General features: G+C 42.6%; 1 protein-coding gene across 3 annotated transcripts in view; it reads right to left on the minus strand.

The window, feature by feature from the left end:
* CTNND2 (catenin delta 2) overlaps positions 1 to 12,249 on the minus strand; it is a 1,145,701-nt gene that overhangs the window by 382,596 nt on the left and 750,856 nt on the right. The window lies entirely within an intron of this gene.

The following is a 12,249-nucleotide window of genomic DNA, read 5'->3' on the forward strand; positions in this document are numbered from 1 at the left end:
CTGAATCTTGAATTAAATCAAAGAGGTAACATCCATTAACAGGCAGCAGGCTGAAAACCTGTGGGGGAGAGAGGCTGCTTGATGCACTCTGATGACCCTAGGTGAAGATCTCCCCAGAGAGATGCAACAAAGCATCCTTCATATTCCCTAAAGAGATCTAAGGAGGTGAGGGGCCTGAAGGAAGGGGCAACCATGGGGGTAAGTAGGTAGTGCTCTAGAGCAGTAACTTTCAAACTTTTTTTCTGGGGACCCAGTTGAAGAAAATTGTTGATGCCCGTGACCCAACGGAGCTGGGGATGAAGGGTTTGGGGTGCTTGAGGGGCTCAGGACTGGGCAGGGAGTTGGGATATGGGAGGGTGTCAGGGCTCTGTGCTGGGAGTGCAGGCTCTGGGCTAGGGCCGGGGATGAGGGGCTTGGGGTGCAGGAAGGGGCTCTGGGTTGGGGGGGCTCAGTGCTGGGGCAGAGGGTTGGGGTGCGGGAGTCGGTCAGGGCTCTGGACTGGGGTGCAGGCTCTGGGGTTGGGCCAGGGATGAGGGGTTTGGTGTGCAGGAAGAGGCTCCGAGTTGGGGGGGGCGCCTCAGGGCTGGGGCAGCGGATTGGAGCGTTGGGTTGGGGCACAGACATACCTCCGGCGGCTCCCAGTCAGTGGCGCAGCCAGGGTGCAGAGGCAGGCTTCCCACCTGTCCTGGCACCACGGACTGTGCTGCACCCCAGAAGCGGCCAGCAGTAGGTCCGACTCCTAGGCGGAGGCATGCAAGCAGCTCCACGCAGCTCTCACCCACAGGCACTGCCTCCTCGCAGCTTGGAGTGCAGAGCCAGTGATATGGGCGGCGGCAGTGTGCAGAGACCCGGCCCCCCGCCTAGAAGCTGGACTGCTTCCAGGGCTCAGCGTGCTGTCGGAACAGGTAGTCACTAGCCTGCCTTAGCTGGGCAGCACTGCCAACGGGACTTTTAACTTCCCGGTCGGTAGTGCTGACCAGCACCGCTAGGGTCACGACCCAAACTTTGAAAAACACTGCTCTAGAGAAGGGGGTGGGATTTCTTGCAGTTTTAGATTTATGTAGAACATGAACCTCCAAAGTAAACCTACAGAGATTGGCCCATTCCCATCCCATGCAGGCCATATGAAGTGATCCCTGCTGTGTTCACACAGTCACAGTTTCAGTCAACTATAAAGCTGTGATATAAATCAATGAAAAGATTTAAAATAAACTGTCAAACTAACCTTTCCCTTCCTGTTTTCCCTTCTCCATTTTCAACTGTTTGTAAATTAAAGCACTTTCTTCAAATAGCTTTTCTGCCCAGTTACTTGAGAAGTACTTCATTTAGTCTTGCAAAACACACTGTACACTAAAAAAATGGAGAGTCTGTGTCCATGCAGCAAAACTGTCTGTCTTTTATTTCTCTCTCTGCATATGGAAGAGCAATGCAATACCACTTACATCTTCAGCTTTAGGAACACACAATCCTTTTACACACCTTTCCTTCTGGTTTGCCAAAAAAGCATAGATAGGGATATGACTGGACCCTGGATTACCTCTAAAAGCACAAAAATGGACTTATCTGAAAATAGATGGAGAAAGTTGACATCAACACCCAACATTTCATAGAATCATAGAATCATAGAATATCAGTGTTGGAAGGGAACTCAGTAGTTCATCTAGTCCAACCCCCTGCTCAAAGCAGGACCAATTCCCAACTAAATCATCCCAGCCAGGGCTTCGTCAAGCCTGACCTTAAAAATCTCTAAGGAGGGAGATTCCACCACCTTCCTAGGTAACCCATTCCAGTGCTTCACCACCCTCTTAGTGAAACAGTTTTTCCTAATATCCAACCTAAACCTCCCCCTCTGCAACTTGAGACCATTACTCCTTGTTCTGTCATCTGGTACCACTGAGAATAGTCTAGATCCATCCTCTTTGGAACCCCCTTTCAGGTAGTTGAAAGCAGCTATCAAATCCCCCCTCATTCTTCTTTTCTGCAGACTAAACAATCCCAGTTCCCTCAGCCTCTCCTCATAAGTCATGTGCTCCAGCCACCACTGGACATCCTTCTTGTAGTGTGGGGCCCAAAACTGGACACAGTACTCCAAATGAGGCCTCACTAATACCAAATAGAGGGGAATGATCACGTCCCTCAATCTGCTGGTAATGCCCCTACTTATACAGCCCAAAATGCCGTTAGCCTTCTTGGCAACAAGGGCACACTGTTGACTCATATCCACCTTCACGTCCACTGTAACCCCTAGGTTCTTTTCTGCAGAATTGCTGCCTGGCCATTCTGTCCCTAGTCTGTAGCAGTGCATGGGATTCTTCCTTCCCAAGTGCAGGACTCTGCACTTGTCCTTGTTGAACCACATCATATTTCTTTTGGCCCAATCCTCTAATTTGTCTACGTCCCTCGGTATCCTACCCCAACTCTCCAGAGTATCTACCAATCCTCCCAGTTTAGTGTCATCTGCAAACTTGCTGAGGGTGCAATTAACGCCATCCTCCAGATCATTAATGAAGATATTGAACAAAACCAGCCTCAGGACCGACCCTTGGGGAACTCCGCTTGATACCGGCTGCCAACTAGACATGGAGCCATTGATCACTACCCACTGAGCCCGACGATTTTGCCAGCTTTCTATCCACCTTATAGTCCATTTATCCAGCCCATACTTCTTTAACTTGCTGGCAAGAATACTGTGGGAGACCGTATCAAAAGCTTTGCTACGGCTCTGTGGATAAGCTTTTCCCTCATCCACAGAGCCAGTTATCTCATCATAGAAGGCAGTTAGGTTAGTCAGGCATGACTTGCCCTTGGTGAATCCATGTTGACTGTTCCTGATCACTTTCCTTTCCTCTAAGTGCATCAGAATTGATTCCTTGAGTACCTGCTCCATGATTTTTCCAGGGACTGAGGTGAGGCTGACTGGCCTGTAGCTCCCCAGAACGTCCTTCTTCCCTTTTTAAAAGATAGGCACTACATTAGCCTTTTTCCAGTCACCTGGGACCTCCTCCGAATGCCATGAGTTTTCAAAGATAATGGCCAATGGCTCTGCAATCACATCCACTAACTTCTTTAGCACCCTCAGATGCAGCGCATCCAGCCCCATGGACTTGTGCTCACCTAGCTTTTCTAAATAGTCCTGAACCACTTCTTTCTCCACAGAGGGCTGGTCACCTCCTCCCCATACTGTGCTGCCCAGTGCAGTAGTCTGGGAGCTGACCTTGTTCGTGAAGACAGAGGCAAAAAAAGCATTGAGTACATTAGCTTTTTCCACATCCTCTGTCACTAGGTTGTCTCCCTCATTCAGTAAGGGGCCCACACTTTCCTTGACCTTCTTCTTGTTGCTAACATACCTGAAGAAACCCTTCTTGTTACTCTTAACATCTCTTGCTAGCTGCAACTCCAAGTGTGATTTTGCCTTCCTGATTTCACTCCTGCATGCCTGAGCAATATTTTTATACTCCTCCCTAGAATCATAGAATCATAGAATTCAAGATCAGAAGGGACCATTATGATCATCTAGTCTGACCTCCTGCAAGATGCAGGCCACATAAGCCGATCCACCCACTCCTTAAGCAAGCAACCCCTGCCCCATGCTTCGGAGGAAGGCGAAAAACCTCCAGGGCCACTGCCAATCTACCCTGGAGGAAAATTCCTTCCCGACCCCAAATATGGCGGTCAGCTGAACCCCGAGCATGCGGGCAAGACTCTCCAGCCAGACCTTCTGGAAAAAGGCTAACAATATCCTATCATTGACCCATTGTACTAATTACCAGTGTGGCACTTTATTGACCTATTGACTAAGCCAGTTATCTTATCATACCATCCCCTCCATAAACTTATCTAGCTTAATCTTAAAGTCATGGAGGTCCTTCGCCCCCACTGTTTCCTTTGGTAGGCTGTTCCAGAATTGCACTCCTCTGATGGTTAGAAACCTTCGTCTAATTTCAAGCCTAAATTTCCTGACTGACAATTTATATCCATTTGTCCTCGTGTCCACATTAGCACTGAGCTGAAATAATTCTTCTCCTTCCCTGGTATTTATCCCTCTGATATATTTAAAGAGTGCAATCATATCTCCTCTTATCCTTCTTTTGGTTAAAGAAAACAAACCGAGCTCCTCAAGTCTCCTTTCATACGACAGGCTTTCCATTCCTCGGATCATTCTAGTGGCCCTTCTTTGTACCCGTTCCAGTTTGAATTCATCCTTCTTAAACATCGGAGACCAAAACTGCACACAATACTCCAAATGAGGTCTTACCAACGCCTTATATAACGGGACTAGCACCTCCTTATCCCTACTAGAAATACCTCGCCTAATGCATCCCAAGACCGCATTAGCTTTTTTAACGGCCACATCACATTGCCTACTCATAGTCATCCTACGATCAACCAGGACTCCTAGGTCCTTCTCCTCCTCTGTTACTTCCAACTGGTGCGTCCCCAGCTTATAACTAAAGTTCTTGTTAGTCATCCCTAAATGCATAACCTTACACTTCTCACTATTGAATTTCATCCTGTTACTAATACTCCAGTTTACAAGGTCATCCAAATCTCCCTGGAGGATATCCCGATCCTTTTCCGAATTGGCAATACCTCCCAACTTGGTGTCATCCGCAAACTTTATCAGCCCACTCCTACTCTTGGTTCCCAGGTCAGCGATAAATAGATTGAATAAAATCGGACCCAAAACCGAACCTTGAGGAACTCCACTGGTAACCCCCCTCCAACCCGACAGTTCCCCCTTCAATATGACCCTCTGCAGTCTCCCCTTTAACCAGCTCCTTATCCACCTCTGGATTTTCATTTCGATCCCCATCTTTTCCAATTTAACCAGTAATTCCTCATGCGGTACCGTATCAAACGCCTTACTGAAATCAAGATATATTAGATCCACCGCATTTCCCTTGTCTAAAAAATCTGTTACTTTCTCAAAGAAGGAGATCAGGTTGGTTTGGCACGATCTACCTTTCGTAAATCCATGCTGTAATTTGTCCAAGTTGCCATCGGCCTCAAGGTCCGTAACCACTCTCTCCTTTAAAATTTTTTCCATGACTTTGCATATTACAGATGTTAAACTAACAGGCCTATAGTTACCCGGGTCACTTTTTTTCCCCTTCTTGAATATAGGAACTATATTAGCTAATCTCCAGTCAAACGGTACAACCCCCGAGTTTAGAGATTTATTAAAAATCATCGCTAACGGGCTTGCAATTTCACTCGCCAATTCCCTTAATATTCTAGGATGAAGATTGTCCGGGCCCCCCGATTTACTTCCGTTTAGCTGTTCAAGTTTGGCTTCTACCTCAGATACCGTAATGTCTACCACCATATCTTCATTCCCATCAGTCCCTCTATCACTATTCCTTAGCCCTTCATTAGCCTTATTAAAGACCGAGGCAAAATATTCGTTCAGATATTGTGCCATTCCAAGATTATCCCTAATCTCCACTCCGTTTAAAGTTTTAAGCGGTCCCACTTCTTCCTTCTTGGTTTTCTTCCTATTTATATGGCTAAAAAACCTTTTGCTATTGGTTTTAATCCCCTTCGCTAGGTCCATCTCCACCCGGCTCTTTGCCTTTCTCACTGCTTCCCTACACCCTCTGACCTCAATAAGGTAGGTTTCTTTGCTGATCCCTCCCATTTTCCACTCCTTGTACGCTTTCTGTTTTTTCTTAATCACCCCTCTAAGACGCTTGCTCATCCAACTCGGTCTAAAACTGCTACCTACGAGCCGTTTTCCCTTTCTCGGGATACATGCCTCTGACAACTCCTGCAACTTCAACCTGAAGTAACCCCAGGCATCATCTGCCTTTAGATCCCTAAATATGTTAGTCCAATCCACTTCCCTAACTAGTCGCCTTAATTTAGTAAAGTTAGCCCTTTTGAAATCGTAAACCTTAGTCTCAGATGCAATTTTGATTATCCTCCCATTTATTTTGAAACTAATAAGTTTCCCTGATCATTTGTCCAATCTTTCACTTCTTGTAAGCTTCTTTTTTGTTTAAGATCAGCAAGGATTATACTGTTAAGCCAAGCTGGTCACCTGCCATATTTACTATTCTTTCTACACATCAGGATGGTTTGTTCCTGCAATCTCAGTAAGGATTCTTTAAAATAGAGCCAGCTCTCCTGGACTCCTTTCCCACTCATGTTATTCTCCCAGGGGATCCTGCCTTTCATTTCCCTGCGGGAGTCAAAGTCTGCTTTTCTGAAGTCCAGGGTCCGTATTTTGCTGCTCTCCTTTCTTCCTTGTGTCAGGATCCTGAACTCGACCATCTCATGGTCACTGCCTCCCAGGTTCCCATCCACTTTTGCTTCCCCTACTAATTCTTCCCTGTTTGTGACCAGCAGGTCAAGAAGGGCTGGTTCCTCCAGCACTTGCACCAGTAAATTGTCCCCTACACTTTCCAAAAACTTCCTGGAGTGTCTGTGCACTGCTGTATTGCTCTCCCAGCAGATATCGGGGTGACTGAAGTCCCCCATGAGAACCAGGGTCTGTGATCTAGTAACTTCTGTTAGTTGCCGGAAGAAAGCCTCATCCACCTCATCCCCCTGGCCTGGTGGTCTATAGCAGACTTCCAGCACGACATCACCCTTGTTGCTCACACTTCTAAACTTAATTCAGAGACTCTCAGGTTTTTCTGCAGTTTCATACCAGAGCTCTGAGCAGTCATACTGCTCTCTTACATACAGTGCAACTCTTCCACCTTTTCTGCCCTGTCTGTCCTTCCTGAACAGTTTATATCCATCCATGACAGTACTCCTGTCATGTGAGTTATCCCACCAAGTCTCTGTTATTCCAGTCATATCAAAATTCCTTGACTGTGCCAGGATTTCCAGTTCTCCCTGCTTGTTTCCCAGGCTTCTCGCATTTGTGTATAGGCACTTACGATAACTCGCTGATCGTCCTGCTTTCTCAGTATGAGGTTTTGTCAGACAAGGAGGTGCATCGTCTATTTTAAAAAACTGACTAGCAAGATTCTGACATGACTTTCCCCTTCATTTCCTCAGCAGAAGATCTAATTGAAGAAATCTCCTCAAACTAAACACCACTCCTTGCCATACTTCCAGTGGAGGTGGCCTAGGCATAAGTAAGAGCAGAACATGGCTTTGCAACTTCAAAGCACTTTATAAAATAACTAATTCTCACAGCATCCCTGTGAGGAAGGTAACTATTATTATCCCCATTTTGCAGATGAGAAAATTAAGGCAGAGGGGTAATACAGAGACTTTTAAAGGCAGTTTATTTTGCTAGTACATTAGAGAAATACACTTTGAAGCTCATCTGTTCTCTCATGTACATTTTTTTAAATATTTTAAATATTAGCTCATATTTTTTTAAAATACATATTATTTACTTGACAAGAACTGCCATTTTTTAGAATTGTATTGCTCATCAGAGAAAGGCATTGTGCAGAGTTTGCACCTGTTAAAGTGTGCACAGGATGATCCACAGGATATTGAGGGACACGTGTGGCTAACACAGACAAAATCACATTATGGCCTCACAACTATTAGAAGCTTGATTATGGCTCACAGAAGCCTAAGATTAGTTGAGGAAGATGAGAGAGGGGGATGAAGTGCACTATCCAAGTGCAGGTACCTGGAAGTATTATGCTGATAAAAGGCACAGTAGCTTCAGAGGTCTGAGTGAATGCAGGGAAACATCCCTTGTTGTACCTGTTCAAAGGTTGTAAGTCAGCACTTCTAACAGCACAGCCATTGCAGCCTGCCAGGGTATTCAGATATACACTCTCTGGGCTCATTACTACTACTTACATCACTATAACCCTTCTGCTGTCCTGCACTGGTAATAAGACTATGCCTGGCCTTGTGCTTTCACCCACCTCTGGAACAAAGGAGATAAATGAGAACACTATGCCTTTAACCAGATGTAAAACAAACATTCACATCAAACAGCAAGATATTAATAAGATGGGACATCATCTACCTAAGTAAATATGCCACTAAGTGAAAAGGACACTATATATATATATTGGAAGCTTTAAGTACTGCAGACTCACTAGTCAAACCCAACGGACCGGCAATGTCCATGCCACTATAATATAATGAAATTACAATGTCCAACCATGACAATATCATGAGTTAGTGTACTGATGGGATTTAGAGTACTTTTAAAGGTGGGATGGCAACAAAATTGAGCGATGGATCTAACAAAGGGCTCACATACAAACTTCTGTGTCATCAGTAGAACAAATCCAGTCATAGAGAAAAGACTGAGAGTATGACATGAGCTACGAAAAACAAACTTTTCTCTTTCTTAGAGTGCACTAGAGATTTTTCTGTACCACACAACGAAATGCATTTGATAAACAGTGTGTGTCAGGCTATGTAGTGAAAATAAAGATCTAACATAGAAAGCAGTCTGTTGAACAGTGAACCACATTTATCCTACAGTGACCTGAGTCAGACATATGTCACCCCATTTCCTCCGCAGGCCCTAACCCTTTCAGATCACTTACAGCCACACTCTTGAGTCTATACCAGTTGCCAGCATACAAAAAGGCACAATTCATAGTCTTGGTGTTCTATAAATCTAGTTTTCATAATCTAGATCCCAGGAACTTGGGCAATACCCCATTCTCTCCCTAAGTCTTTGCCCAAGAGTTACAGGCCTGGGAAGGGATGCTCTCCTTTAATCCTGACCAAACTGGAAGCTAGACATTCTTGGTCAGGAGTCGTTGGTTCTGGAGCACTCTCTTCAAGCAGGTTGCTGGAATCCCATGTTTGCAGTTTTTAGGGCACAATATAAGTCCTATTTATATCAGCAGTCTTCATCTTTAGCTATGTTTGCTGCGCCCCTCCCCCCATTTTCTGTTTGTTTTATATTTGTTACCCTTTCTCATGGCTATTCTATATGCAAAATGAGAACGCATCCCTTTCATTTGGAGGGATGGCTTGGGTGAGCACCTGAGGCTTGCCCTGAGTCCATATTAATTGTCCTGAATTGTGTGCCTGCTTGGATCATCCCTTTGATTTTAATATTTCATATTGGTTCATTGTTCTGCACTTAGATGACTATTGATAAATGCCATCTCCTCAGCAATATGAAAGGGAAAACAGAATAGATATCCTGTTGGAAGAGAGAAAGATACAGCTAGCACCATCAATTGCAAAATTGTCACCTTAGGGCTACAGCTACTTGATTCTGCCAGTTTAATGGGTTGGGAAAGGAACACTGGAAAAAAAATTACAAATGGACATCTTTGCAATGGGGAGTATTAATAGGGAAAAGGAAGTCACTAATAACTATTCCTGGGGTACTGTCTGCTTCATATTTCTGTCTATCACAAGTATATCACACTGCCTTATAAATTTTTAAAAATAAAAATGTACACATACACACACACAGAGTAATTTTCTTTGCACAAGCACACACAGACTGACGTGTATATTCTTATTGGCCTCTCTCATAACACTGTAATACCGCCTTTCACTATTATTGAGATTTATAGTAAAGCAATTCTGTTAATATTATGATAATCCTTAAAACAAAACAAATGAATATACTGTAAGGACTCCTGCAGAAATATTTTAGTTTATCTTAAAGAGCCAATGTCTTATACTTTTATTGTACTTTTATTGAAGCATATATGTTAATTGCCACTTATCGTAATGAGATTCTTTTTATTACAGGGAAAAGAAAGCTTTACAAAGACAGGTTTGAAAATATACTGCAGCTCTTTGTAGAAAGTGATGCAAAATGGGTTTTGATGGTTCACAGTGGCCACAGGATGCTTTGCTTCAGCCTACTTCTCTCCTTTGTACAATGAGAGATTTATGATTTAAGAACTTTGAAGGTAGTGAGTCAGTGCTTTCATTCTCTGTGTGGTGGGAAATTAACCCCAACAGAGGTAATCAATCAGAACTTTGACTTTGAAAGTAAAAGCACAGCAGGAATGCCTCAGGATATAAGATTTAAATTATGCAATAGCTGGTACAATCACTAACTGTGCTGATTTCTACCTGGACAGTTCAAAAAAGTAATGTGCCACTACCAGTTATTTGTATTTTTAATGCTATTTACATTTTTAAATTATCTATTTTAGTTGTCACATTTTTCATCAGAAAGTGCTGGGGGGAGAGGGGTGAATTAAAAAGTCATAAAAAGGGATCTTCCAGATTATCATTCTATGAGTATTCTAAGAAAGTACAGCATTTTTGGTAAACACACCATTTGTGTGTGTTCTCATTGGATTTTCCAGTGTATTTTGTATAAATAGTTTAAAGGTGCTGTTTGAAACATATTTATCAAAAACAGCATACTATAAAAATGTAAACAGTAAAAACTCATAACAATATCATTCACTATGACATGGAAATGGATAATATATCAATGGTACATTATACCTATGGGATATTACATTTTATTCTATTTGAAGTTAGTTTTGATTGTATTGCTGAACTGTTTTTCAGCATGACTGCTGCTGTTACTATCTTGTTTTGCCAGATTTTACAATTTTCTTTTTTTTTTAGTTTAGCCCATTAGTGACCCACTGACAAATCTGACAGATCATACAGATTTAGTACCAAAAACTCATTTCATCACAAATTTTCTTAACACAGAAATAGATCACAGTGTCATGGAAGTTCAAGACCTATTGGATCATCCAGTTTATCCCTTGAGCAATGGAAGATTGCTCCCTACAATACATTTTCTGGTGTTTGTTCGGTCTAGCTTCAAAGAGTCCAAACAATATTCCTGTGAAATCAATTCCACAGGGTAACACAGCTCACCACCAGGAGGCTTTTCTTGATATTCAGCCCAAATTTTGTTTCTTAATTTCATTCATTACTCTTAATTATACCTCTGTGTACTATGTTAAATGATTTCTGTCTTTTCTCAGTGTTCCTTCAAGTATTTGGGGTGTTTTGTCTCTCTGCCCTCATTATTCTTTTAGCCAAGCTTTTAATCTTTCCTCATAAATCAATCTCTCCAACTCTCCTGGTATTTTTGTTGCTCTTCTCTAAACTCCCTCCAATTTGTCAATATGTTTCTGATAATGTGGTGAATAGGGGCAGCTTAGTAAGGCATTTTGCCCATGCAGTGGAATATACCTCTTACAGATCAGGACACAACATGCTCAGCAGTGCTCCTTACCATTGCTGCTAAAGGAGAATTACATGCTCTGTTCTAGTGCTGCTATTAGTGGCAAGGAGCCTATCAGTGTTCCCAAACCATGATTCCTGAGATTCCAGAATCCTACTCATGGAAGTTAAACAGGATCTGTGCATAGAATTCAAGGGGTGCTGGGTCTGTATTATCTGCTGCTCCTGTGATAGTTCCTGTTGCATGGGGACAGATGTCCAACACCATTCCTCCTCATCTAGTACCCCTGTCTCTACCACTACCTGTGTAAAACAGGCCAGAACTTCATCGTTCAAATTAAACTAATCACTTTAACTTGAGAAACTGAGTTTTTCCCCACCTTCAACTCACTTTGATTCCTTCTTGCCAGAGTAGTTAAAAAAATCGGGTAATAATCTTTTACTTGGTGTATCAAGCTAATTTTCATAAGACTGACTTCTATTTGAATCCAGAACACTTTTACTCAAGGATGTCACACCCTTTCATTTCTATTTACAAATAATTTAGGTCTAGAGCTGAGTGATTACTACAATAAAATATTTACAAACATTTGTTTCAGTAAAATCCATACAACTGGCTTTGACAGTGTTTGTATCTCCCTCCCCACCCCCGCTTTAATTTGCTTTTCAGAACACTACCATGTGACTCAGGTAACCAACCAAATAACACAATCTGTGAATATGCAGATAACAAATACTTGAAGCAATAGATGCAGTCACTAGCTCACTAGTAATCTACAACATGAAATATATTTGCATAAACTACAATATAAATCCCTGTTACCAAAAAAAATGTAAAAATCACAGCCTGTTTATAATTAATTCATGAAATGAAAAATGGTAGATAAACAAATTTCTTTCTGTGTAAAGCTTACCAAGTTCTATTTACATCTGTGGATGTCAATATTCCATCTCCTATGTTCTTACTGAAATTAGTATTCATATAATTCCATGCATTACATTGGAAGGAGAAGAGAAACAAAACCAGCTGGAAAATAAGGCTAGAGCACCAAGCAAAAGTAAACAAAATCATTTTACAAAAGGAACAAGTTTGACATTTGCTAGCATATAACCTATGCAGGTGCTGATCATTCCAACATTACAGCGATAATGGTGTATTTTCCACAAAGATTACATCTTTTT

The sequence above is a fragment of the Mauremys reevesii genome, linkage group 2, assembly GCF_016161935.1.
Source record: "Mauremys reevesii isolate NIE-2019 linkage group 2, ASM1616193v1, whole genome shotgun sequence".
Taxonomy (NCBI): domain Eukaryota; kingdom Metazoa; phylum Chordata; order Testudines; family Geoemydidae; genus Mauremys; species Mauremys reevesii.